This window comes from Varroa destructor, unplaced genomic scaffold, assembly GCF_002443255.2.
Source record: "Varroa destructor unplaced genomic scaffold, Vdes_3.0 BEIS01000007.1, whole genome shotgun sequence".
Lineage (NCBI taxonomy): Eukaryota > Metazoa > Arthropoda > Arachnida > Mesostigmata > Varroidae > Varroa > Varroa destructor.
Window position 1 is genome coordinate 12,861,044 of NW_019211460.1, and position 27,333 is coordinate 12,888,376.

Genomic DNA, 27,333 nt, shown 5'->3' on the forward strand with positions numbered 1-27,333 from the left:
TTATTAGACGAACTACCACCTGTGTACTTAGCAGTGATGTGTAGATCCGACCATACGATTTATGGAAGACCGACTGATGCTAGCAGCCTCGTTTCAACCGTTCACAATACTCTTTGCATGTGTCATCTCGACACCCATATGGCATCAGCTAACATTGCAAACCGCTGAGCGATCACCCCAAAGGCGCTCAAGACAACTTATTACCTTTCCATTTAAAAATGTCACTGGGTTTTACTGGCTTGTATAAAATAACAAGGCTACAATACATTCAAAAACCCGAAATAGATTCATTTAAGTATATCTGTGTAAAGGAAACATTGTCGTCCGTTTCCTTCTGTTTCTGGTCGAATCATATATACTTACTAGAACTGTATCTCAAGCATTTCATTGCTTACACATGATTCCCGGAGTTGTCTTTTTAGTGTATGTTACTTCACCTCGTCTCCGCTGGTAAAACGAGTTAGCTTTTAGACGTCTTTCCATGCGTGTTTTTGTTCACGCCAGCAGGAACACGTGGCTACCTTCAGGCTGTCAACATAATGCGTAATCAGGTACATCGTTTGTACAAGGTCAAGTATCGCGTGCGGCTATACGTTTTAGCTTAGGTTGTTTAGGTTGTTTTTTTACCTAGCATTGTACGAACTGCATTGCTTCCGTTGAAGTATGACTCCCAACAGTCGACAAAGTAATTCATAAGACTAGCGTTTTGTCAGTTGAATACGGTCAATGTTGGCATTTCGTAGATAACAGACAGTCTATTCTATAGTGTACTCTTAATTATGCTACACTAGCGCTAGTGATTTGCCAAGATGCATAGGCACAATGAAACGTTTTCGAATACTTATTCCAAAATTTTAACCAAGTGAGCCACATTGAAAATATGAGTTGTTAAAATAAAATTTTTTATTGCTAGAATAGAAATATTTTTAGGAAATATTTAGACCTAATGACATTCAGACGAATCTGGCGTACATATGAAAATATCTACGTACAAGTCTTCTTATATTGGTCGAGATATAACCTTGAATTTCGCTAGATCATCTGCACACGCTGCCAATAGAAAAATAAAAAATTAAATGCCTACATCAAAAAGATACAAATAATTCTACTACGAGTGAACTGAAAAAATCTAAAAAATATGGCTGCTTTTTTTTTTTTATATATTCATGTAAAAACTAACCTATAATGGTTCGATGTGCAATAACCTTTCAATACCTGACTGATGGATTTTATGAGCTCTTCATTCAGTCCTTCGATATAACTGCGACAACCCCTTACCTCTTCATCTGCATAGAACAAGACTGTTGAAGTTTTACTTTCCAGGGAAGATTATCCGCCCCACATGTTCATATTTAGCGTTTGTGATGTACGTATGGCTCAGACATGCGCAGTACGGCTAACTCTTTGGATGTGTCGACCATGAAAGTCTGTCTATTGTAAACGATGGCTAACGTTGTTTACGCGACCGATGCTTCTATGCTTAAACCCGCATACTGAAAGGATCCACACACGCATACCCAGTCTGATGTAATTATATGACAAGAATTAGACACAAGTCTCGGCTTCAGAATATAGCTCTTTTATTGTAATTACTTGCCAATATTGTGTAAGTATATAGTCTTGACCTGAATTGCAGCGTTTTTGGTTAACCGATAAACATTCATGTATTAGTAATTATCGCATATATAATTTGGAATTATTCTTGTTCTGCGTGCTCATGCACACAAGCCGCATATCAGGAGCGATCGAAGGGAGTCGCATAAATACGACCTTGGGCCTAGGCCTGAAGAGGTCCCTCAAGATTAAACCTTGCAGGGAGCGTATAGATTTTCATACCATCTTATAGGTGCAGATACGGCAATAAAATACGTATTTATTTACTAATTTGTTTACTGCAGATGACGTTTCAAATCACAAAGTTAGTATAAAATTGTTGTTCATTTTTCATAATTAGGATGAATCGTCATTTTTTTTTTATCATTAGCAAGAAGACTTGACCTTCTCTCGTATAGCGGTACATAAACTTTCACATAAATCAATAAAACCTTTCCTCCCATAGGAATTACATAGTTATACGCGTCCGTTACTAGCGATAACTTTCCGAGACGATTGTCTGTCAACAACTACAAGCTACACATGTATGGTGCATGCTTGAGTAGTTAACTTAATTATCGGTCACATTTTGTGCATGATACCATGGGCGTAATCATAAAGGCAAAACATGTTCGTAGTTTCGCCTAAAAGCCTATATTATTGCAAGACTCCGTGTATACACTCACACACACATATATATATATATAGAACAACTTTTTTGTATGGCAGATGTGAACTCCCGAAGGACCCGTAAAACCGTTTTCAGTGAGAGTAGTATCCTGCCGCTGCGCCGTCAAGCTACTGGTAGAGGCACTTAAAAAATCGAAAAGGTCAGCTGAAAATAGCTGTTGAGAACTAAGTTGTTAACAACCTGGCGGACGGATTCAAGAAATTAAACAAAAGCTGCTAACTGTTTATGATGGGTGAATAGCTGGCAGAACGGCTAAGGCAATCATCTTCGACAGAAAATCGCAGAACAGAAGTCGTTTATTTGCCGTCGTCGATGTAGTTTTTGCTGAAGTACGCATTCAGTTTCCTGACACCGTGATTGAGTATTGGTAAGTACTTAAGCATCAATCTATATGAACTTTAGTGGCAAATTTGCAGAGACAAAAACGTAGCGATCTGCATGTACCTAACACGATGGGACCAAGGATCTTATGATTAAAAAATTTTTGTCGATATAATTATTGCGAAGGCCCGCATCGGCCTTAGTTTCATCGGCACTTCTATCCCTGATAGCGTTCTGGCTAGTAATGCTAACAATCGAGGGCTTCTATCATACAAGGGTTTCCTAATACATTAATCTCATAAAGGCCGTCTAACTCAAACCGGTTTGGTAACTAAAACCATTTTGAGCTGCAGGGCCCGTTTGTCCAACAATAAAACCGTAAGTTCCAAATTCACTGTTTATGGATATTTTTCCATGGCAAATAAGTGCTAAAAAGAAGCACAAGTGAGCTTTCTAAATGGTATTGGAATTCATATTTACTCGGTCTTTTCTAAAAGTTATTTATCATTACAAAACACCGTGTATAGTTGTTTTCAAGGAAGCTTAATATTTGGCTTCTTTCATTCATCGTTAAACCTGAACATCACCAAGTAAGATCTACGTTTTTTTTTTCGGGCAAAGGGTTTCAAGTAACTCTAGTTTGATAACTAGCACTGCCATCATCTGGTCCGAATTATGCATGAAATTTGGATATGACCATTTAGTTTGAAGTATAATATGTATATTTCTTATTTCACACATATTGCACGTATATACCTTTGACCGTTCGATTGAATAAGAAGACAAATCACGTGTTAGCTAATTATCTACCTCGTAGAGGTAATGTAGTGCAAACGGAGACCATTTTGCACTCATTTATCTAATTCACCTACGAACTGCACACTTCCGATTGCAGCGAAAATAGAAAAAATAGCGTCAATGAAACCTCCTAGAATAGACTTGAGAACACATATTTTAATTATACTATTAAGTAGCCGAACCCACATGCGAAATGCATAGTTTTTATATCAACGTAGTATTATGTAATCGTACTTGAGCGAATACTCTCGTTTTCGCTATACGCTTGGACGCATATATTTATAGAGGTATTGAAACATAGCTTTATATAATAATGGTAGCTATGATGATGATGTGTCTGGAGATTGTTCAAACGTCTCCATCATCTAGTATCTGTATGTCAGCTCAAGTGTTGCTGGCTGAGAAATATAGTCCTTGTTAGTTGGTAATTAGATCTCGCTGGATGAGCTTCACTTACCACGGAGTCGCTAAAGGAGGGGGAATGGGGTCGTTTCGAACAGGATTGTTCTGTTTTCTTCTCTCTTAGACCGCATATATATGGGAGTATCATTTAGCTGGGTGGCTGGCTTGCTCCGCATGATCGAGGACCGGTATGCGTTCCTTTGCCATTACGTGTCTGTGTCGCAGTCTTCCCACTCAAATTGGATTTAGTGCTGGATAGCGTTGCACAAGCAAAATAGTCGGTGTCAGCCCTGTTAATATTAAATTTTCACACCAGAGCGTCACAATCGCCTGAGTCCATCAGCGAAATGCTGACCGGCTTGTCGAGGTTGGTGGCGCGTCCTGCCAATGATACTCTTTTTAATTTTATATATAACTTTAGGATGGTATTAACGTTCGCGTTTTCCATATAAATGTGTGTGTGCGTGTACCAAAGCCATAATTAAGTACATCATTACAGTTAAAACTATGGTTTAAATGAATTAGCAACCTATGAATTATGGCGGTCTGATAGTGTCTGTGTGCAAAAGGGGTGCTGATAGATTCGACATATAAGTATCGAAGGCACCTTTAATTTGAATCCATCAAAATACGTTTGATTTTTCCCTTATATTTATATGTAAGATAGCGTAAGGACCCAAGTAATAAATGAACTTACCGCTGAATATCTTTAATTAAAGGAACGATCTTTTCTTATTTTTATTAGACGGACGATAAAGATGTGTCTCGATTGATGGAAACATTGGACTAGATTTGAATTTTAAACTACTTTTGGGACATGCTCTGTATAACCAATGGAGTTAGAGTACAATTATCAAATCCATTTTATCGCATTTTACACACTTTTTTTTTCTAAGTTAATTCAGGACATTGATGCTATTTCCCCAGATACTCACGGTACCATTGCTTGGCGGTATCTGATCCAATAGTAGAAAACTGGTAGTCCCCATTCACCTACAAAATGTTTTAAAACAATGACTTTTATATACGAGTGAGCTTGCGACTTATAGTAGCCAATAGAACAGTCGATGAGCCCAGAGTGTCACAAATAAGTCCATGCTTTTAAAATCTTCCTAAAGTGCTATTTTGAGTATTGGTTAATGTGACAGTACAATAATTTTCGGTTTTGCTGCAGCAAAGAAGTACTAGTATATATTCTCTCTCTCTATATATATATATATATGTATATATATATATATATATATATATGTATATATATATATATATATGTATATATGGAGCATATAATTTTCAAATTTGATATTTCGGGCATGTCGTGGAGATATTCAGTGTTTTCAGTGTGACGGTATCGTCGCTCAATCAATTACGTGCCTAACAGCGATTACGAAGTTCTGACCCGAGCTCTAAAAGGACAAAACTACACAAAGTGATATAACTTCTATACACAGTAACTTAGACAAGTCATACATATATCGTTTCACTATATCAAGCAAAAAAAAAAAAAGCTTCGCATTCATAACAGTCGATTTATGAACGACAGGCGGTTACGCGTTTTTCTTCCGTTCAGATGTCACTCCGGATGGACATCCTATCGCTGCGACTGCTGACATACAAAGTGATCGATTGATAATCTGGCCCCGCAGGGCAAACTGCCATGGAAACAGGAGACATACTTTCTGTGCCGTGCAGTGACGTGAAATATTGAGCTGAGAGACACGAGAAAAAGAGGTAGAAAAGCCTAGTGCTCGGATATGGAACAATGTCGATGTATGTCCGTGAGGCAATACCTTACACATCTCATAGAGACTAGAGTGACAGTTATTCACTCCGCGTATTCGCTAGGAGCGCCATTGGGTCTATTTAATGTGAGCAGCTCCCTCGACAGTTTACCGTTTCGCTGCCGCTATACAGTGGATGTTTCGTCAAAACGTCGTCGGTTTGGCAGTATCTTTTGTTTCTTCTTTTCTGGAAAATATCTTAGACCCTGGAGACGCGCTGCTTTGTCATCCAAGGTAACGAATACAGTTCGATGAAACTGCCAAGGTTTGTGGGCCAAATATTGGAAACTGGGGGTAGGAGAATAGATGTCTCCCATCTAGGATGATACCATGTGAGGCCGACTTATCACGTACTGATAGACACAGAAATATATGGGATAGGGTACGGAAAAGGTGATATGAGAAAAAACAAAATTGGTAAGCTTCTGTAGCTGATTTATGTTGTCTGGTGAAACTACCATGTCAATACGACAGGTCTGCAGAGTATTAAGGTCTCGTGAGAACAGTTTATACTACATAGTTCAAACAACAAGCCTTGCTACAAGAGGTAATTAACTACTGTATACTATGTTTACTTTTGCGCGGGCTTTTCCGACAAGTAATAGGATTGTTTAAGTCACAATATGACAGGCAATTAAATACGTGGATTAATCTAGATTAAGGACAAAAGGTTATCTTTATTCAACAAATTATACACATTAAATATCGTTTAATTCCGCAGAAAGTCAATAACTAGGTCGACTTACCTTGTGATCTATTACATTTTGTGCTTATGTAGTTGATTATAGTAACATGACCTAGTCGTGTGTCAGAGCTACTCCAGTTAAAAGTACTTACTACAGATGCTGCTTCAATAGACACGAACGATTCTGACTTATACGTTTCGGTATTGCATTATTGCGTAGCATGTTCGTAAGAGCGCAAAGTCTAGACAGTCTGATGGAGAGAACAATTCAGGCGGTAGTAAAATGCGAAGCCACCGGCAGTTCCTGGTGGTCCGCTGTTGCTAGTTTTCGTTGAGCCGTAACGTTTCAGTCGTCTGCTAGGTTCCGCGTGTTTATTGTCGTTACGGAACTGAAGCCATACACGACCGTTGATGAAGTAAGTGACATCCTGTGAGTTCCCTTCCTACATCTGTTCGTTGTCTGAGGATTGCGTAATGTATGCAAAATTAAAATCGTCCTTGGAAAGTGCCCACTCAGCCGAGCAAGTGACAACAAACGTGTTAGCAAGGTTGGTGTATCCAACTTTTAAATTGTCCCGCCTGTGTATATTTCCCATACAAACGAAAGGGAAATCTGGGTTTGGTTCTGACATGACAGGTCCTGAAACGAGTGTAGCGTCGCGACCGGCAGTGAGAAAGACATTATTACGATCCACAATATTGTCATTTAATGTTACTCGCTGCTGTGCAGATAATTCTGACTGATGAGCCTTTTCAGAAAAAAGCTTCACTGACGAGATGTCTTTTAAAAATTACGCTCCATTGTTACAGGATGCAGTTTAAATTGACTAGATAACTCGTTTTATTGAGCGATAAGCAACTTCGAGCAGTATACTTCATGCGGAAAAAACTAGCGATCGATATGATGACAACAATATCCCAAAATATATAGTTATCTTATTTTTCTTAATATTCAGCCTTGATTGCATTAGAAAATAGCAAAACACCGCCCGCCCATACGAACTTTGTGCGCGCGAATATTTGAATCCTATTTGAATGGCCTTCAGTGGTTTAACGAGCAGGTTTCTACTGTTACGAGACTCGCTACGCTACCGCCGCAGTCTTCATTAGTGAATCAACAGGGTGTCTGCCGCTTAGCGAGCCGGTCCTCCCAGCGCCCACTGAGAAAGGTTCAATTGTCCTTGAAACTAACCGTGTAAATGGTACGGCACAGCACTATATTAGTGGACTCACCGTCGACATGACGAGTTGATGTTCAGGTGCCAGATAACGCAACTTTAGCATAAGCAGTATACGAATCTCCAGGTTGCAGTCACTAATAATCAAGGTCAAAACCTCGTCGGGGTATCTGAAGGACGGCCGCAGATCGATTAGTTTCCAATATTCTAGGATCTGAACTTTAATGCAATCGCAGTCTAATAGCCTCATTATAACGACAAAAAACTGAACTAGTATGATCATATTGATGATTTTATACGTCAGCAAATCGTCAAGTGCCATCCATCGAAATTGTCCTTTGATATTTACGACGCTATACATGAAATACTATTTCCGAAAAATCGGCACAGAACTCAGTTAAATACTCAAGTATTTAAGTCATAATTATACAGAATACTTCAAGTTAACTGGAGCTATTTAGCAAAGGTCTCTCCTCAAATAAAGGAAACTTAATGCTACCATAGAACTACAGGTCACCAGTACACCAAAATTGGATCTCTGCGTGGTTAACATTAATTCTGCTGCTTATATGATGAAACAACGCTGAATCATGAAAAACTCTGGTCTGATTGGAAACGTAGGGGGTGTATATGGTGTTTTACGATTGGAGCGAGGACATTTTATTGGAAGACCTCTTAACAGAACCACTATGTTCCGTTAAATGCAATTGTCACAATTCAAAATGAAGACGAATATTTGCTTGAAAATTACGAGTAATCTTGTCTAAGCAGTTTTTTTTTTTAAAGATGCCTGATATGTTTTTCGCTTAAAGTACGTTCAAAACTGCAGATCTATTTTTATTATCGCATGAAGGTAACGAATGTGGCATCACGTCTATCGTGATATTGTCATCACTTAGCAGTATTTTTCTTCGTTGCCATATTAGTTAAACTGAAATATATGTTACAAGTAAAATAAACACACGGTATGGCAACCCCTTAGAGGCCAGCCATTTCTTGCACCTACATTTATATATATGTAGGTTTACATATATAAAGAAACTTACTACTATGCCAGCTACTTATGTCATCGCAGAGAGAAAGGCAGGTAAATGCTTAAAAATAGAGGGTTGAAGATACCGGAAGAACCGGTTAATGACATTCCCGTATTAAAATAAACTAAAGAAGATAGTGTTCGATAGAGTAATCTTTAGGGCAGCAATAACCGTGTTGCATAACAGCGTCAACGTTCTCGAACGAACGACCTAAGTAATACATAGACTAGGCTACGCTTAACTCTTTCGCTCGGAAACGTTTATAGCTAACGGTTACTATTTTGACCCCCTCCGGTAAGTGCAATTTAGATATCGAGAAAAGTCGATTTTTATTTGGGAAAAGTGTTTTATTTAAAAAAAAAATAAGAAAAAAAAAATAGTACTTTGCACTAATGATACATACATAGATGTTTTGAGCTTTGCATCGTTGCGTTAAGCGTTGTTTCAGATATCTGGTTCCCAAAGGGCAATGAACTGTATCAACAGCCGATTTCTAAACCTTGGACGTGAGCGCATTTGGAACTGCAAGTTTAATTTATGGACATTACGACTTGTCGGCATTCTCTAACGTGTGTACACAGACACCACCTTCATGACGAGTCTAATGCTTGTAGCTATTACCGACCAAAAACCAATTTCGGCAACAGACCGCTCTCAGAATAGCGAGGTTAAATACATTTGTTGTACAGATCTTACGCTAGTGGCGTACCAAGTATTTAGAAAATCTATTTGTCGCTACACGTACTTCTGCTGTGAGAGCTCGAACACCAATCATTGTGGGAAAGCTTGCTTAGTATAACATATTAGTATATATATTGCTCAAATGCTATACAATCAGAGACACGCAATAGCTTAGCACCGTGTACAGGTTACGGTAATATTGCTTTTGTCATAAATTAGTGATAGTTAAGAAAGTACGATTCGAAGTCCTGATCCTCATAATATTTATTGGTGGGATTATGTTTATAGGAATTACGCAGTGTTAACATAATGCACTGATGAATATTAGGGTAATTAAGAAGCGAAAGTTTCAAATCCACTTCTTCATACTTTATGCTGTAGTCGTCTGAAATAGCACCCGATATCTGAATAATCTTATCCTTTCATATACAAACGTAGCTGAAACTGTACGTTTGATCTTTTTTGAAATTTCCTTTTTATTGGTTCTTGAATTTACCTCGTACGTTTTTATTACATTGTTTATATTATATTATATAAAAATATTCAATAAATATAGTAATATTTATATTGGCATCCAGAGAGGGATGCCGACATTTAATAGATGCACTCTTAAAAGCCGTGTCGCCTGAAGGCTTACCCACATACTCAGGCTTGAAAGGACGTGTGAAGGGTAGATACCTGTTACGTTTCGCGTTATCAGAACTCTAACTATTACACAAAAAGCTCATACACAAAGATATTCTAATTGCTTGTAAAATACTTGAAATACTTCGCCAGATGCTGTCAGCCAGTTAGGCCTCCTGGTTGGATTCTACCGAAAGGTTTGCAGAATTATCTCTGCGTACATGGGCAACATCTGCATCAAACTCTATCTCCCATGTGCACAGATGTTGCCCCACTCTAAAACAAGTGGGTAGGATTTTGTAACTGGAAGATTCTGCTATACGAGTACGCTCAAGTTTCAACCACCGGTGAAAGCACCGAAGAAGATACATATATATATCAGATATTAGTTACCCAGGCCTCGCCTTCAAGCCTCAATAGCCTGGAAACTTTTGGCAATCCGGCATTGTATCGAAATTTCGATTCTAATATGATCTCTCGTTTTGGTAGTGAGTTGGAGATCTGCCAAGAAATAAATGTCTTGAAATTGCCTAGGGCTGACATCAGTTACAAAATGGTTATATGTTAGTAATCCCTTGGGATCAGTATTCGACTGTTGAATAGCCTATTCGAGATGTAACAGCAGCAGTTCCCTGCAAGAACGGTCCGCTGCTGTTGTCCTCTAGCATTAGATATGGATCAACAGAAGCAACGCCAAACTTTTAGTTTCCTTGCAAAGCTCTACAACTTTAGAGCAGAGATTCAGAACAGGAAATTCCGCCATGAAAGCTTTGGATAAAGCCTCGTGTGTAACCACTGAAAACAATTAAAAGCACTGCGTTCAGTAGGGAAATATCGAGGCATAAATTTGCCCACCTTCTGTAGTTCACTAAATTATACAGGGAGAGTGCCCGTATGCTCATTTTGACGTCTTGCCATAAAGTGCTGCATCTGCCACCCAGAACACTATGGTCTTTCTGGGAACAATATGCAAATATTATTTAAAGTAAAAAAATTGATGATTGAGTTCAGGTGCTCTTTGAAGCACCGATTATCAATGTTGATACGTCTGGGACAAGATTTTCTTTTTAACGGTAATAAACTTATGTATAATTTTTAGACTTTATTAATTTTCTTCGTCGGTTGGTCATTTGCTGAAAGCTGGGTTTTACGTACAGATGTGAAAGCATTTCCTTTGGCGCGCAGACTTATTGTCAACAGAATGTTATGTCAAATTCAAAATCGGGCACTTGCTAAATTAATGAAAGTTTAATTAAAGTTAAGGAGAAAAACTTTCTGGACAAACAACGTGGCACCATTAGAAGATAAATGCTATTTATGTACAGATAAAGAACAGGCTAGAGGGCTGACTAACGACAGATTTAAAACGTATTTACTTTGTACGTAATCCTTCATAGGTGATACCTCGGCGTGTTAATCTTAAATTGGGATACGTGGAATATTCGACACGCGAAAACATGCAAATGGAGTCTCCTAACGATCGAGCTTAATGTTAGTTTCTGGCTTTCGTGGTCCAAGGTAAGCAGTCATTACCGGAACACATCTTAATGACTTTGACAAAAAAACTTAAGATAATGTATGAATCTTGCGCAATAGTGACAGTGTAACTTTATGAATAGAAATACAGCAGTCGCTCAATCTGTTCCCTCAATCAAGCCTTCAGGACGTAACTGTCTCGCTGCCTTCATGCGAGAGTCTGTCGTAATTAGCTGAATACGACCTGAAATAAGATTGCTGTTTTATTTTGGCGATCCATTAACAATGAAGAAAGCTTTTTGGGTTTGATGTCCGGCAATCGACTGTATGAGGTATTGCTTTGAAGTCATTGTCAAACAATAGCCAATGCGTATCTTACGTAAATCCTATTTAAATACTGATATAATCTCACAATCATTTGGGAGACCGCGGACAGCGAAAACGGATTGTAAAACACCGTATTCTGGCTCAGTTAAAGGTACTATAGAATTATTTATTTTTGTAAAAGTTTCTGGCAGTGCCACAATAGAAGAACTTCAATTGTTGTTTTTAGCCAACGTCTGTTTGTATCAGCATAGATCAGGTAGAGAGATACAAGGTACGTGAGATAAAGCATAAGTTTTTGTGTGCCACAGTACATACAACAAAAAAAAGAGCGGTCCGGCAGAGGACTCAATAAACGGTAGAACTATTTTTTTTAAAGGTAACTCTTGCGTTTTTTTTTTCAGTTAGTACTACTAAACCGTCAATCAACATTATTCTGCATACGTCACTTAAAAGGCAATTGAACTTAATATACTGTTACAGACTTAAGCAATATGGTTGAACGATGTTGCAATATTTTCTATGCATTCGTCAAAATAATACACATCCTTTACGAGTGAAATAACGACGCTTACATTACCCTTAAAGCCTTTCTATTTTATTGGGTGAGACACCTCTACATGAGTAGTTAAGCATCCGGTAAACGAATCGTATTGTGAAGTTCTTCTCATTACTTACCCTTAATAAGATTCACGTTCCAATTACATGTCCGCTATGGCGGACATCCGCAGTCCTATTCATTGGCTTATTGGCACCTGCCTACATTCCCTTTTATCTAATTATGACCACTATTATGATACATTGAGTACCTGGTGTTTATAAATCCATGCCTTTCTCTTACACAGTTATCGTGTCCCCTTGCATCTTTAGTGCCTTGAACCGATAATAACCGAGCGATTGACCCAATCCTTTATCAACTCCTGCAGTCGGGCTTTTTCGTTACATTGTCCAAAGATGGGCATTTGCCGGCTTGGCTGTGAGTGATGGGACGCTAACAAATTGTTGGGCCTTAGCGAAAGTTGTTTAGCAAAGATACAATATCCACAGTCCACACCAAACTCTGGCCACTGTTTCAGTTACATTTTATACTGTGCGCTCGCAACAGTGTCCGCATTACCGAAGTCGCATGAGTCGTATCGTGGTGTCCGTATTAATATGATGACTGCATCTGAACGAAGGCGAATTTTTCATTTACCTACGGCGAGGCGGCAATCGTTTCCAGAGAAAGGGGAATTTTGTTGGTACGCGTGCGTTTTGTAGTAGAAATGCTAATCTGGATGAGTCGATACGAGTCTGCGATACATCGGTTATGGAGCTACTAGGTCCTCTCTAGATGTTTCGTTGTAATAGGCCATATTTGTACTACTTATGTCAGATTACTTAATTCGTACACGACAGATACGGGTATCAGTGGCGACAGCAACGTAGTAGTTATGCCTTGATAAGCTGTGGTGTCATAGAATTGCCCACCGAAATCTGATCGAGTTTTGCGTATTAACTCTAAAGGGACAGCTCGCGTGAAATACGTGGCATACGCAGTCATCCACTGCCTAAAAATGATCACGATAGGTGACGAAAGAAAATTTTCGTAGATGAAGCTCCGATCGTGAATATTAGTGCAGACCGCGTGAAAAATCTATAGTAAAGCTTCACTTGTGCCTCCAAGTTAAGTGAACTTCGCTTCAAGCACAAACCGTCTAAAAACGTGTGAAAAGAAAGAACGTCGGCGAACGAATCGCTCTTTTCAGGTTCCTTGTACGATACAGACGATACATGTTGCTGAAAAATAATAGAAATCTAGAGATGCTTCAATGTAAATGATTGAAATTTACGTTTCTAGATTTTTTTTTTTGCGAAAGAGGAGCTATTAGGATTGTTAACTGCGCAAATATTGTACAATTTTTCTCTGGATATGTATAATTAAAGCCCCTTTACTTAATACTCACACAATTCACGAGGATATTTGCGCTAGGCGTCGAATGTAGTATCAGTAAGATGGTCGGTAGGTTTGTTTCTAGGTTATTTTCGGAACCTTAAGAGATTATCAGGTTAACTTCTGAGAAAAATCATGCCCAATAATCAATGGTGCGATGTCCTGCCTTGGTATACCCTATGCTTACCATTATTTCTATACCATGGTAGCTTCATTGTAGCTCTATATCGAGCTTACAAAGAAACCGAGGTTAATGCGTTCGCCAATTAAGTAAATTGGCACATACCTCACAGCTCATGGAGAAGACGTTGCAAATGAGTGAAGATCACAATTTTTTTGCAGCTGCCAACCATCGGACGCCCAGAGGGTCGAGCGAATTATAGAACACGCCGGTCTATTGAAGCCGAATCTTCTGTCAATTAGAAGAAGTCTATCAGTAAACGTCATGCCGATGTTCTGAGGTCTCTTAAGAAGACAAAATCTGCTTTTTTGGAGTCACTGGAACGATTATCGGTGTTTATTTAGCTTTTTTTACGTTGTGTAGTTGATCTCACTTTTTTCCTATAATAATTAACATGCTATGTTTGATTGTGCCACTCGCGATTTGTCATTAACGTTGGTATATCCAAATATCTTAGTACTGTATAATATATTAGAGGCATATTCAAATATGAAACTGGGCCAAATTCTGATAAAGAAATTGGTAACCGATGAAGAACTTCATATCAAGGTATTCTACAAGATAATCTGAAAGGCGAATAAAAGTGTCCATATACAATGGAGCCCATAACATAAACCCATTTGCTTTTATATAAAAAACACACACAATGTAAATGCTATGTTTAACGTTTATGCTCTTGAGTATTGCGTCAAACGACTAATGACCCCCCCCCCCTCTTAGGGTGAAACGAAGTGTACCGTTTCAAATCTAGACTACCTTACCGAGTGCATTATGGGGGAGATGCAGAACTTCTTAGACGGCCATGTTGAAGGAGGGTACTTGCTCACTCGATAGATTCGTGCTCATGTTGATTGTCGGATGCACTGGATAGGTACAAGATCTCTTTACAGAAGAGCAAAGATAATTGAGGGGATACCATAATATATCTTTTGGTGTATTCAAAGGGATGTCACAGTTGTTTCTATCCATAGAAAATTAGAAAACACCTATAGCGAATGATTTTAGCCATATAATTTCGGCAACCCTTAACGCTAGTGACAGACTCAAAAGCCAAAACATTTAGCTTAACATTCGTTTATATTCATGTACTTGCTTAGAATAAACTTCCACGCGAAACGTGAAGTAGACGTAAAACATTACCTAGAACTTGGTTAGATTAAACGTGAAAAAAACCTGCAGCATTTGGTTAGTTAATTAAAGTTACGCTATTCTTTAAAATCACCACGCATATATGTTTAGGCGTCCTAGCCATGAAGTACGAAATTGTAAATTTATCTATCCGCAATTAATATCTCCATGCTTTCTGCAAACATAGTGAAACCCTTCTACTTTACCGGGATGTTGATTGTAGATATCTCTCTCTAGCTTTTCTTCGTAAATACACTCTTCTTTATTTATATTCTGGTCACGATTTCACAATAAAAGCTAAAAAAAATAAGGAATAATTTCGTTATCCGTCAGGCCTTTATCCATTCATACGAAAAAGTTATGCTAACATTATAGACCTAATCAATCAACCGAAAACAGCCCCGCGATAATTTAATGGAGTTCGAAACAAAGTTTTGCCTGTCACGAAATTCAGTATTTTGAATGTTCGTTTTTTACTTGAAGCAAAAATGGTACCCGCACGCAGTTTTAATCAATTTAACTTGCGAATTTAATGTGTTGTAAATCTAGCAAAGTTTGCTTCTGAAACAAGTGGTTCATTTTTTACGAATCCGGTCACAAAATCACCATAATTCTATTTAGCAGTATGCTACAGTTGTCTGCTTTTTGTTGTTAGTCATATGCTGCACATATATCACTGGTACAAAGGTTCATTAGAAACGATGGAAGATTTTAAACAAATGTTTTTAGTTGCAAGGCCTCGGTTCTATAATTGCATTTGGTGATGAGTAATGTGTCCTGGTTGTAAGACATGCTTACTTCTGACGGTGGTCAGTGTCGTTATGACTATTCTTTAAACACAATATTGCACAAGCAGCTGAAAAAATCTTCTTGGAAAGCATCGGGAGGTATCGTCACTGGGAAACTGCTAGACGAGTTCTTACGTATTTAGAAAACATTTCACGATTTGCCTTTCCACGATGGCTTTCTACAGAACCCATAAGCGTGCCCGATTAACTTAGGCTGTTCTGTCACCGGTATTGTGTTGGCTGTACGAGGCATTTCAGATATTTTTCCGGTGACTGGCTTCTATCATCACGATTTTTCGATTTTAATCACTGGTTGATAAAAGTATAATGATGTGCCTGTGGGTATAGGTATTTTCTAATTGTATGCCTATACTAGTACAGATGTATATTGCTCGCCTACAAATGCTTGTGGGAAATGATTATTGGCAGCCATGTCTTATTATCACAGTAAAAGCTATGCCAAGAGCTTTAACACGATCGTAACTCGGCAACGCCTATGCTCAGCAAATGTAAAGAAATTCCGTAAATATAGTATATATATATATAGCCTTTCGTTACTCCTCGATATATATAGCAGGTTGACTAAGAAGTGTTCACTGCTTACCTGGTACCCTTGTTTAATTTTTTCCACCTTAGACACAGTTTTTATTATGTGAAATATCGGAATTATTGCACTTTGCTTAGAACTTCTGCTACTTCAAGCCTGAAGTCTAAATAAAATTTTGAGTTGTGGGCTGGATCGTCACTGCAATCCATTGAGACTTCTAAGGCAAAAAAAAAAATGTCCAACGGTCTATAACGTGGACTATCAAAAAGTGAAAGATCGGAACAAAGGTTTTCTATACCGCTAGAAGTGAGTCAGAGGTTTAGTTAAAAGCGGGCCATCACCTTACATGCAGTATGTTAATATGATAATCGTCTATGTTTAGATGAGAGATAGCCTGTGTTTATTATCAGAGGGTTCATGTTAATAAACCTTTTTCTCCTTTAGAAAGCCTTTTTCTCCAGTTCTTCCTGGAAGTACTGGAGAAAAAGGCTTGCCTCGTATAAGTCTGGAAAGCGGTAAGTTCCAGAAAAAAAAAACCTGTAACGAGATAGTCGAGATTGACAATGCTGATACTCGAAATAAATATATCCACCAATCCAGCCTAGAAAGTCTTAACCGTAAGTGATCCTGGCGTAACTGTCTCTTTTCTTTTCGTAGTTATAACTTATATATGTAATTTGCAAAATATGACGCAAATGGCATATCGCTATATTTTAAAAAGTACAGCATAAACTGTTTGATCTCATCTTCGTCTATGATTACAGATTTTAGTCTTCGCTTTTCAAACCATTGAAAAATCCGGTAAAACATTCAAGGTCACGTAAAGACAAAGTCAGCGCTGTTTCAATTCAAAGCACCTAAAACAGGGAACGAACACCATCGTACGATAGTTTGGTTCATATGTGTTTCTGCATGGTGCAATGGCCAGCTTTCGTAAATTAGCAAGAGATTTTGCCGTCCGTATTGCCTGAACGCTCACATTATAAGAGTTCTTGATGCTTTCTAGTCATGAAAAGAGTTGTCTACCTCATTTTGCATTACAAATTAGGACCGAAATGTTCGAGCTACTTTTGTAGCATTATACTTGCTACTAAAGCCAGCAATGTCTGTGAAACGATTGGTCACAAGTAAAGCCACCTTACGTGGATCCATAGTGTAGGTTTCGTAGTTCATCATAAGGCGAGATAATTTACCATATATCTTAAACGTTGGCAAAGTATTTTGCATTCCGTTCAATGACGCGCAAGCTGTTGTTAGTTACGGGTAACTTTTACCAAACGTTTCCTATTATAAACGTTTGCCAAACTTAGGCTGCCCAATGCAAACGAAAACAATCGTTAGTAAGACGGTGTCTGCATTGAACAACGAACGTTACGTAACTATTCGTCGACGTCACTTTGCTTCTCTGATAGCTCGTTTATTGTTCTTAAGTATCCTAGTCAGCACGACATGGCTGATGAAAGGCTGTGTTGTAATAGATGGGCACTTCCCTAAGTCCTTGACTTAAAAAAATGGGCTTAGAAGCTACCGCATACTTATTTTCGATAAACTGAATGAATGACTTTTCTGCTCTGCAATTCTGTTGTCTGCACAACGATTTCAACCATTAGGTTTTTTGGTATGGTTAGATATAGATCCATATATGGGCTTTTTAAATTGATTGATTACCGGATTCCCCTAGAAAATGCCATATGAATCGTTTGTATTTCTTTCTAATATTGGTTCGTGATGAAGAATTGTTTTCTTTTGACTAATTGATGAGCCGATCTGGGCTTTTGGCAATGCCAAATCTCGGCTCATTGGTGGGTAACTGAAATATCAAAGAAGCACTTCTAAACAATATGTCGCATTTCCAATATTAGTAGCTCTCTTTTCATTGCTATATGTATTTCGGTTCTAGAATGTGCTTAAAACATTAACCAGGCTTTTTTTAAGAGCTGCTCCTCTTCACTTTTAAACAAACATGCATGAGATGGAATCAGTTGTGCGAGTCTGAGATATACAAAAAACTCATATCGTCTGCGCTCCGGAAGCTCAATTCTATGAATGCCATATTGCGCTTCTTTGAATGGCACAAAGTACACGTTCAGGCGTGGAAATATGCATCGTAAGAGATTTTCCATAAACCGGGGCCCTTGGCAAAGTACGCTGCTATGTACGAAGCACGTGAGATCCTCGGCCATGAAAAAAGGTATTCCCTCATAGGCAATTTTCTGTGCTGGTTCTTTTATATTTACCACAGACAGCATAGCACTATAGTCAACCAAGCGAATTCTGTTCTTGGGAAGAGCACCGGGAATCCGCAAGTTGCTGCAAGAGGATCCAGAACCTGAAAACGATCAAGCCGAGCTAGAACCTTTAAACGACAGCGGTGTTCATATGCTCTACACAACAAGTTATATGTAAAGCTCAAGATTTTCACGACGAAAAGGTTCTCTCACGCCCATCAATGGCAAGGTACATATCCACAATTCTTGGTTAAATCTGTGTCGAATTATTTGGGTGTTCTTGCTTATACTAAGTACAGCAATATTAAATATGAAGAAACGGCACAGAACCGCAGAAAGGCGGCGTTCCTCGAAAAAAAGAACGCTATTACGTGGTTTTCTGGTACGTGCCAACGTTGAGGCCGTTTATTTGTACAATAATCGTTGTAAAATCGAATTTCGTTTAATAATTAGCAAACATAAATTCATGATGAAATTCAACGCGCACGTGCCCTCTTGATTCGACTATGAAGAGAATCTTGAAATCACTTGAATACCTTTGCTTCAACGGAAAAAATGTGCGCCACGTTACCAACTGTTGAGGGTCAAATACGGCGACAGTATCCAGGGCGCTCTGATACAACCTGTTTTGCAGATTGTATCGTGAGTACGCGAGTCCCCATGGTCCTGTCAAGTAGCGGCAGGCTCTTTAAAGTTACTCCGTCGAAATCGTGAAAAAATACTCACAAACAGAGTGGGGCACTCGTAACATGCTGAAGCAACGTAGGATACCCTTACACGTCGATAGATTTCGGCCTGTTCGAATTAAAGTATGAATCGAAGACTATGCACATATGCAATTCCGGTCATTTGGCCATGTCCAGAAAGGACGCGTGCACCTTAGTTCTATTAGAGCTTTCCAGAATCCAGCAACAGCGCAATGATGGTTTGAAGGGTGGTCACAGATTCGAAGAGGATTTTGTGACTAGACACTAGACAATTTAATACTTCGTCTAAAATGAAGCACCTACCTCGTCTACTAAGAACGTGACTGAAAAGATGCAGAATACATATCATTGAACGTCCTTGTTTGTCTTCCAATAAATAACCTTTGCACATCCGTTGCGTCAATTAAAACTGAGGTACTTATAACGATAAGTATAAGGCATAACGATACCTTAGGCATCGCCATCGTCGGTCACTGGCATGCAGGTGACTTCCATCGAAAATAGTCGGCTACATCACTGATATCCGTGATTGTTTAAAGAATAACTGTAATCTATCGGTAATTATGAGAATAGTATTCTAGCTACCTCTATAGTGGTCTATGTACCTCGACGAGATTTTCCACTTTATCATTATGTTCACCCTACCGCCCTATTGTTCATTGGTTTCATGAATTTCTATTTTTCTTCTTAATAGCGATTATGCTACAGAAACGTTGCACATAAGCGTAGGTAATAAAAAAAAAAATTGACACTTAGAGAGTGCCTAAAGTCCTTCGAGAAAAACGCTATTCGATCAAAGAATTTTAGGCATTCCCTTCTTCCTATCTTATGATAGATATGATTTCATATGGTCAAATTTCACTCGTTACCTAGTTACCGTTAGCAGAGGGCTAAAATGGTTCAAAAATCCGACCTTTGACCGCAAATTCGCTACTATTTACTACTATAATCCGTACGAAGCTGCTACGGACTGCTACACAACGAACACCAAAGCACGCTTTACCCACACTTATTATAACTTCCAACCTTTGATGCTGAATTTGAGCTCTTATAGCAACTAAATCTATTGCATCAAATGGCCATTGAGATATAATGGCTTGACATTTTTTGCAAAGGTAGATATAACTACTATGAGCAGAATTTCATGACTTTTAGTCATACTGGTTCGTTTAGTAACGCTTCATAAAAAGGGCGCCAAGACAGACTAACTTAATTCCCTCTAAGTATATAGGAAGCAGGAAAAGATGGCTAGGAAAAGCTATATCTAGACACGACAAAAGTCTTTTAATAGTTAATGAATTTTCATTTAAGAAATACACTAGAAAATCTGCTATGTGTTGCGCCGATTACTACTTAACTACTAACCTGGTACTTTAGCAAATGTAAAATAGCGTTAAAATGTTTTTAAACCGTCAAAAAACCCTTGTGTTACTGTCAAATAGGCCAATTCGCTAACGATTATGCTATACTGAGTATGAACGAATAAAGTAAACAACGGATTTCTCCATCCCTACGTACAGAAACCATCTCTACGTAAAACCAATTAGATTTTTCAATATAGTAGCTATCTAATTAATTCTTTCTCATGTTAAGAGGAAACAAAAGCTAACAATTTTTTATTCCCGCAGATTACGTAGGGAACTGTTTTCGAATATCTAAAATACGTACGCACCTTCACCCATACTTAAATAAGTTCCTTTGATATATCGTTTCATTAATTGAAATTTCAAGTTGTACCTTTTCGTTTTAGAAACAATGGTTCTGGAAGTAGTTCTCTGTGGACTGTATTCGGTGTACATCTGATTTCGACGATGGCGTCTCGCCGTAGCGTTCCATATTATAACGTTCATAAGAATCTGTGCGATCCATTCCACACTACACCTACCTTATCCGCCGGCGGTATGCCGCCTTGGTTCTTCTGGCGATGACGTAATCAGCGTCATCGGTGATGGAAGAAGATCACATGAAGTATAGCAGCATTATGAGCTGTTTTTCAGTTTCCAACTATATAGATATTTTAAGTTTCGTATCATAATTGACAGAACAACCGAAATAATGACACTCGCCAGGTTCTTTTCCACCTCTGACAAATTAAATCTAAATTCAACCACAGGCCAGATTCTATTTTGTTCTATATACGTCCCTGGTTGACAAAGAAACGTACCTGTAGATGTAAAATACTCTTTTCCAACAAACTAATCTTCGGATGTGCAGGGATCGAATGCCTTTTCATGGATGTAATACTAACGAAGGAGAACAACTCCTTTTTGTCGTTTTAGCGCGTGGTACGACCCCTCGTTAATGACAGGCCTAACAACACAAAAATGTTCCGCAAACACGGGTTCGTGATGCAATAGGGTATGAACAACCTGGTCGATGATCCGATATATAGTATAATCCTGAGATGCTTAATTTTCGGTTCTATTTAGAAAAAAAATGGAAATGTAGAATACATAAAAACTTGGCTGATATATTAATGACCGTTCGTAGGCTAATATTGAGATAAGCATACGCCATGTGTGTGCTGATTTTATTATCAGGTTTGGGTTGTACTTTACTTCAATGGCAAAACGTTCACTTTTGACAAACCTTGCCCCATTGACCAAAGTTCAAGTGTGTAACTTTCGGGCATGATGAAGTACTTCGAAGAGAGCAGGTCGTGCGCAAGTGTGTGTGTTCGCAATTATAACGCAGACAAAAGAGAGCGATTTCTAAGCAGTTATCCTTGCACTTTAATGCTATAAACAGACTGGACGCGTCACTCATTGAACGATTGCAGACAATATGTACTCGAGCAACCGAATCCGTTTGTCATGTGACGTTCCGATGCAACGTTAGAGATTGACTTTTAACGGAGGCCGGTACAGGACACAAAGTGATTATGTTCTGTGCCACTGCTAATTAGCTGTGTTTGTAAGGGGCTGGGCCTTTCTGCGTTTTGTTATACGATGTTTGCCTATATTAAATCGTCAGAGCTTCTTCGAAATTTATTGCAAAAGAACCTGTTCCACTAATACTATGTATTCGAGTTTGTTTAAGGCGTTCTTCCAACTGAGCGGTAATGTTCATGAAATTTGTAAGTTCACGTTAAATGCTGCATTCGTTTCGCTGCCGATAGCCATGCCTTTGAGTGGCCAAAAGATCCTTAGCCGGAAAGTTTGACCTTGCTGCGCCTAAAACTTGCCGTCGGAACAGCGCTTAACCAGCTCAATCAGCATCGACTGACAGCATTGCAAAAGCAGCACGAACCTATAACGTCCTATTTTTCCCATACTTATTTATGGATAGTAGCAGTGTGCTTTCTACAGGTGCGTATATTGGATTGATCATCCGGCATAATGTGCTTCCTTGTAGTTTTTCAAACGTTTCAAATCTATTACACGTAATATTTCACGACCCAGTTTCAATGAACCAGACACGTAGTTGCGAACCTATTTATATACTGCAATGTCTATGTTCTTTAACGTATAGTACTTTAGGCTTTTTTACTTGTGCATACAGGCACCACGATAGACTGGGCAGATTCGATCGGCCCGGGGCGCTATACGTTGATTTAAGCGTCGATGGTAAGCATGGCATTATTCGGAGACCGAATTAAGGAGGGGAGCACCAGAGCCGTAGAGACTTTTCTATGTCATGGGCCACATGGTGCTACAGAGCTGATGTTTTGCCGCCTATTTCAATAGTGGTCTACCGCCTGACGACCCACTGAGACAAAGAAGCTTCCAGGCCTAAGGCTCTTATCGGTTGCGTTTTCTCACCTAGTCACTGTCGGAAGCCAATTAAGAATGAAAATCTAAATAAAATGCTAGACGGACCCACTAGCCTGTCGTCCAAGCGAGTTTTGAACCTTGGCTAACTGCTTTTCGCAAAATTTACAAAAGAACTACAACAAGGCGGACTAGAAACAAGTAAATTTTACAGCTGATTGTTTGAGATATTATGAAATCAATTTGAATTATATGCTTCCAACATCTCGAAAGTCTTATCTGCATCAGTAGGTCAAACCATAAGCAGGTAGCCTGACACGATTAACACGCATCGTTCCGCTAGCAGATAGGAAACAACTGTATTTCAGTTAAACCGCTTCCAAGGGTCATTGTAACACGTGGTGAAGTATCTTTTTGAATGTGAAGTCACGGAGTGGTATGTTTCTTTAGTATTTTTCAGGTTGCTTATGTATCGTATAGGCTATGCTTAGAACGCAAAGGTGACAACCTTAGGTTTCAAGTTCGCGATAAATATACCGTATAGATGCTAGCAGGCTCCGCAGACGTTGATGACAAGGACTTGCAAGTCATTCTTTTCGAAGTATGCAATTCAATTCTATATTAGTATTAGGAGAGGCACAATGGGACCATAATTAATTAAAGCCTATTCAACTTTGTGACGGACAGATATACTACTGTTCGACTATTAAACCTAGGGGCATTTGGTGTTCTAGGTGCGAGTCCGGGCAAAGACACGTTTCATTTCGTACTGGGAGTCGATCGATCATTGAAGAGCGAACGTAAAACTCAAAACATTCACTTCGATATGAAGAACAGGAACATAACTAATATGAGTATACTACTTTATTAAGGTAAATATATCTTGCAGTAAACTCCGACCTGCGTTCCCGATGCATCTTCTCGCTCTAGCGCGCTCTGTCCGTCGGGATGCTCCAGCCTCAGACACTTCCGTTTTTGACGACATCGCGCGTCAGTGTAATCTAATTGATGGAAAAGGCAGCTCATTTGCCGTAGAATATAACTAACAATAAGGATATAAAGGTAAGCTGACCCTTTGGTTGCTAGTTAAAAGAGGCTCAATGTTAGCTAAGTAGCTTAGTTACCGACGACTCGATAAGTAACCGCAGTCGATAACTTAACAGCACCCGCTGAATATGGGATAAAATCGAGCGCGAGTCAATCTCAGGGAGAGATGGGCAGCAAGCCAACGTTGTCATTTCAGTTTGGTGTCTGATTTTCCAAACCACATATGCCATAGAGTACTAGTCGAAAGGTGGATTTCCATTTAACTCAGAGGGCATCGCAGGGCATTTAAACAAACTAACATTGAGAAGAAGTCCAATTGTCCAGACTGAGCATCGCACTCGACCCGTAAGCAACAGATTCATCCTGGTGGACGTAACGATTTTACTCAAATCTTCTATAGAAAATGCCCTCTATATAGTAGCTGTCATCGACACTGTATTTCTTAGTGACTTGTTTTGCTCTTTTAGTTGTATCCCTCAATTAGACTGCTACTAGATTGTTGGTCTGGAAAAAGCGGAATTATTGGCTTATTCCCGCCTAATGTTCTTAATGCTATTCGCTTTAGGTTATAACAACAGACTTTCCAGGAATCCACACCGAGCTGCCCCCACCTGTTTAGGGTATTTTGCAGTTACCTAGATAATTATAATAATAACCTAGGACGAACTCATTATACGGCAAATAGGATGATAATTTTATGTGCCTGACATGCATATGTATATTAAAGTTGACGTAACTTGCGTATTTAAATAATTTTAATATGAGTATTTAAGTTCGTAGCAACGATTACTCATTATATGCGTCATGTCTTTCCTTTATATTGATCGAAGGATTTAGCAACCCAGTACGAAATAGCGTGTTTACCTAAAATTAGTGATTATCTAATGACACATTCCATGATAATGGCGCGCACGGCATTCATCATAGCTTCTCGTATCAAAACTACTGATAAATAAAGGAGCTTTTGCCCGCCCCGGTCTCCCGTCCCGAGAGCAGTCGTGTTGATAGTAGTGAATGCCTACATACTTCAGGCGAAGCACCACACGGTCGTTCGTACTGTCGAAAAAGTTCGGGTGGAATCTCCTCGGCAAGCTTGCAATCTATACGTACGTGATCCTCAATCGATGCCCTTTCTATCCCGCGAACTGGGCATCGGTTGGCAATGTAAACACTCGGCTGTCCGATTATCAGCATTGGATGACATCACATTAGTTTTACCCGTTTTGTGCATACTAGTACATGGAATATCGAGGGTTTGAGCCACTGATAGTCCGTCGATTTAGGCGAACATTGATACACTGCTCTATCGAGAAATTTGTTCTTTTAGGAATATATAAAATGAAATGATCCATGGTAAAATGCTGGACATCACGTTAACAGGTAAACTGATCATAGTTGTTACTCAACGTGTTCTTAATAAAATCAGGTTTGATTTAACATTTTTTTATGAGTTGAATCCATCTCTTGTTCTAAACTAAGATTTGGATATTTTGGCTATTGTTACTTGTACATGGCCTATTTCTGAAGAATAATAGCATTACTCGCCATTTTAGTACTACCCAGTTGCCCATCCATCCGAAATTTTCCACGTTCAATTGTGACACGAAAACTTTACCCCTTAGACAATATGTTCGTTGGTCGTTCCGTTGATGCTAAATTTGATTAATTTACTTACATATTTCAAGATATGAGATCGAACACGTATATTCGAATTAAAAATGCTTTGGACACCTATCTGACCCTTCAGACGCTATTTAGTAATCTAAACATTTTCACGTGGCTTTCTCATCTATAAGACGCTTGTAAACATTGGGATAGATAACCACAGCAAGACAAGGATTTTCGAAGCTAGGTGGCGAACGCTCAGTAAAACTGCACGACCGAGTATATGCACGTGCAAATAAGGGAAAGAATTCGGTACGCAGTAAATTACGTGCACTTTAACTAAGAAAAATTCCATCGTTAAGTTTTCATAGGATGGCTGGACAACCTTAGAGGTGCATCTATATAGAAGACTCTTCCATTTTTGCAGTTGGATGCGTCCTAGCAACAATTGTAGGCTTTTTCTTTTATGCTTTTCTGTCTCCCAATAATGAACTAGTGCGCTCTCAAGATCTAGCTGTCGTTATCCAGGAGATGGTGGGCGTGGAAATCGCCGACATGTTGTTTGCTGGCAAGCCTTTACCACCCTTTGATCTTGTATCAAAATGTGTGTGTATATATATATTGAGATCAGGTAAGATACTCAGATAGGATCAGAGCTTCGTATTCTGTTTTGCTAATGTTCGTCCAAATCTCTTCGCACGTATTAAATAGTGGCGAACACGGTTTGTGACAACGTCATATTCTGGGCCTAAATAATTCCAAAAAAGCTGTGTATAGGAAGGAAAATTGTCATCTAACATTAAATCCTTGTTTGAAACGAATGCCACATACTTTTTGTTTGCTACGTCAGCTGTCCGATAAGCCAGTGGTTAAATTCGTGAAAAAGAATTCCTGCACAGAAAGCTATGTGCTCTGTATTTGATCAGATCAGGCGACCGGTAACCCTCTCTTCTCGACAGTTACCACGAACTCGGGTCTAGGCCCATCCGCAGTATTTATTTTAATCACACATAACTGAAAGAAATCTACATTATATAATCCCCTACTGGAGAACTGTTACGCATTCGGCAAATGGCGAAAAAACAACTCGAGCATTAACTGAAGATGCCGTTGCCATTCAACCGTCTCAGGCAAACTCATCGATATTGTTGTTTTTATGTTTGTTAGTTTATCAACTGTTTAGGATTCTAAAACATTTTAACGAGCCCAATGATTGTAGTCAAGAAAAATCTGCGGCAAGTTTTTTATGACTCGCATTGCAGGTAGAAACCATTATTACTGATCGCGGCTATGGAGGTACCGAATCGAGGGGGAAATCAAAGGCCGTAAAAAGGCCCCATATGAGTTTAGCTTCTTCAAGTAGACATTGTTAATTTCGTTCGTCGATTACAACCTGATACACGCTTTTCATGTCACATTACATAATCAAGTTATATTATCGTGCTGGATAACATATGTTAATAACATTGCGAAAAACATCATTCTAAAGTAAACAACTTCTCGATGTTATTTCTCTTGGACGGCGCAGGCGAAATCTATCTCCTGCAGTGCCGTCGAGTTGCGTCATTATTTCGAAAATCGGATTTCGAAGTTGTGGACAACACTGCTGTCCGCACTGATCGGGAACTTCAGTTCTGCGCTAGTTTTGCGTAGGTATGATGCTTTTATGTACGTGTTTGTATGCTTAAAATGCATTTATTCGCTAATACCATATGCGTTAAAGTAGGTTGATTTTTCTCAGACGTACAAATTTACTTGTATGTGTAAAGTGCTGCGCTTCAAAGGCCTTTATATGAAATCATCGACATTTTAGATTTAGCTACATATAGGTTGCATCATCGTATCTTCTGTATAGTGTCGTTAACCAGTTTTTC

General features: G+C 38.9%; 2 long non-coding RNA genes across 4 annotated transcripts in view; one reads left to right on the forward strand and one right to left on the reverse strand.

Annotated features, from left to right (window-relative positions):
* Positions 1–6,581: 6,581 nt before the first annotated feature.
* LOC147754339 (uncharacterized) overlaps positions 6,582–27,333 on the forward strand; it is a 31,153-nt gene continuing 10,401 nt past the window's right edge. The window contains exons 1-4 of one of the 3 annotated variants that reach the window (XR_015317105.1): positions 6,582–6,684; positions 11,183–11,303; positions 23,680–23,869; positions 26,988–27,112. This is a non-coding gene — a long non-coding RNA (uncharacterized LOC147754339). Of the gene's footprint in view, positions 6,817–11,182; positions 11,304–23,679; positions 23,870–26,987; positions 27,113–27,333 lie in introns of all 3 variants that reach the window. The other 2 variants (XR_015317104.1, XR_015317103.1) reach the window with 2 other exon arrangements.
* On the reverse strand, positions 13,057–14,841 carry LOC111254829 (uncharacterized). The gene is made up of 3 exons (XR_002675212.2): positions 14,461–14,841; positions 13,805–13,930; positions 13,057–13,364 (listed from the first exon to the last, which is right to left on the reverse strand). It is a non-coding gene; the product is annotated as an uncharacterized LOC111254829 (long non-coding RNA).